Below are 1,981 nucleotides of genomic sequence, written 5' to 3' on the forward strand. Positions count from 1 at the left end.
TACGTGGCTGAAGTTTTAAACGTAGAAAGAGTAAATTCACATTTTTACTTCTCTTTTCTCACAGTAGACAAAGCTGGAAGATCTAAACTGGTAAAATAGGGTTCATTTTAAAACAGCGTTTACAGATGTCATTTGATGGCATGACAAGGGATTAGACAATGAAAACAAAGTTATTGATTCATCGCACAACTTGGTATCCCCTGAATACTTTGGAACAAGCTATTTTCAGGGACAGGACACAGAATTGAGATAATATCAGAGGTGCTGTCTGTGAACAAGATGGGATGTGGGATGTAGATACATAAAATACATCCCTGAGGCAGCAAACTGAGGGATTGTTGTCCAAAGATGCTCTGGCACAAAATGATAGCCAGAAAAAACAAAACTGTTTGCCCAGCTCCTTGTAAATCTCAGTGTCAAAATTTACAACTCTCTGTACCTAAATACCAACTATAGCTGGGAAACCAAGTATCTGAAACTTATTTAATAGGAGATACAGGTCTCCCAGCTGCTTTCAAGTGCTCTGAATGCCTGAGGTTGAAAATACTTGAAGATACTGATTTCCTGACGAACGTTTATTAGCTTGCTGCCAGTACCCCAAGGTAATATCCCCTAGTATCATCTTTTGTTGTGGCAAATCTTCCTTCAGTTCTCTTTTCCTTAACTGGATTAAGATTATGAGCCTCTTCCTTATTAAAGGAAAGCATTATGCAGCCAAAGATTGAATTACCCGTTAACGCATGCCTGAAGACATAAAACTTAACAAAATATAGCTGGAAATTATATTACTACGAGAACAAATTACTGGGGTCCTACAGTTATCAGCTAATAAATTTAAATTAATAAATTAACAAGCATCTGAATTATGAAGGCAGCTTGGAATCCACTGCTATTTGTTTCCTTTGCAAGTATTTTTACATTTAAAACATTATTTACTGTTAGCTCAAAAATTCTTTTATTATGAGCTCTTCAATGCAGAACACCTTTTCCCTGTACATATGTTCAGCAAATACAACTCCATAAGAATTCCTTTGCAAGAAACATATAAAAAATAAATAATCTTTTTTTAATGGCCCTATTTTAATTCCTCGCCATTTTTTCAAAATATTGTTTAATACTTCTTTTCCACTCTGTTTTATTACTATCAGGCATTCTGGTTTTGAACTCTCTGGGAAGTGGAAGTAAGGTAGCAGCTATCTCACGTAAGCTCTGGTAGAGGAAGTTGAAGTGGTTCCAGGAACAGGTGGAGACATCAGGCCACTACTGTCATGGCAGAAACAGTACCTGAGGAGGTACTGTCAAGGTTCGCAGCAATCGGTACCATGCTATTTAGGATCATAGAATCAACACGGTTGGAAAAGACCTTTAAGATCATCAAGTCCACTCTTCCCCCAGCACTGACAAGGCCACCACTAACCCATGTCACTGAGGGCCTCATCTACACGGTTTGTGAGCACTTCCAGGGATGGTGAATGTTTTAGTTGTCAGATCAAACCATGCAGAAAAGCCAGAAATGTTCAATGAGTCTTTCTACTGTGGATGAAAAGAAGCTGAATGGCAGACTTACAGCATATATTACTTACGAAGTACATCTTAATGAGACAGTAACTAACCACAGCTTTAAACAGCAGCTGCTCAAATTCATGTAATAGCTGGTCTGGAAAGAATCTCAAGGGGTCATGGAGTCTGTACCTTAGCCTAACAAGGGCTCAGCAATGGTAGTGCTGTTCCCAGCATATTTTCCCAAAAACCTTTTGAGGAAGAAGCCCTGTCAGTCACCCAGGCCAGCCTATTCTCATGCTTCTCTACTCTTACCAAAGCAAATGTTTTCTCACATCTAACTTGGATGTTCTGTGTTGCAACTTAAGCCTGCCTTCTCCCATCTATCACATGCAGTTCAGTGCCTCCCTTCTCATAGTCACCTTATTTAGAATTTGAATTTACCAACTCAACTCCCCTTTTTCTCTTGGTTTTTTTATTG

Source organism: Nestor notabilis, unplaced genomic scaffold (genome assembly GCF_000696875.1).
Source record: "Nestor notabilis isolate BGI_N333 unplaced genomic scaffold, ASM69687v1 scaffold21392, whole genome shotgun sequence".
In the NCBI taxonomy this organism is placed as follows: domain Eukaryota; kingdom Metazoa; phylum Chordata; class Aves; order Psittaciformes; family Psittacidae; genus Nestor; species Nestor notabilis.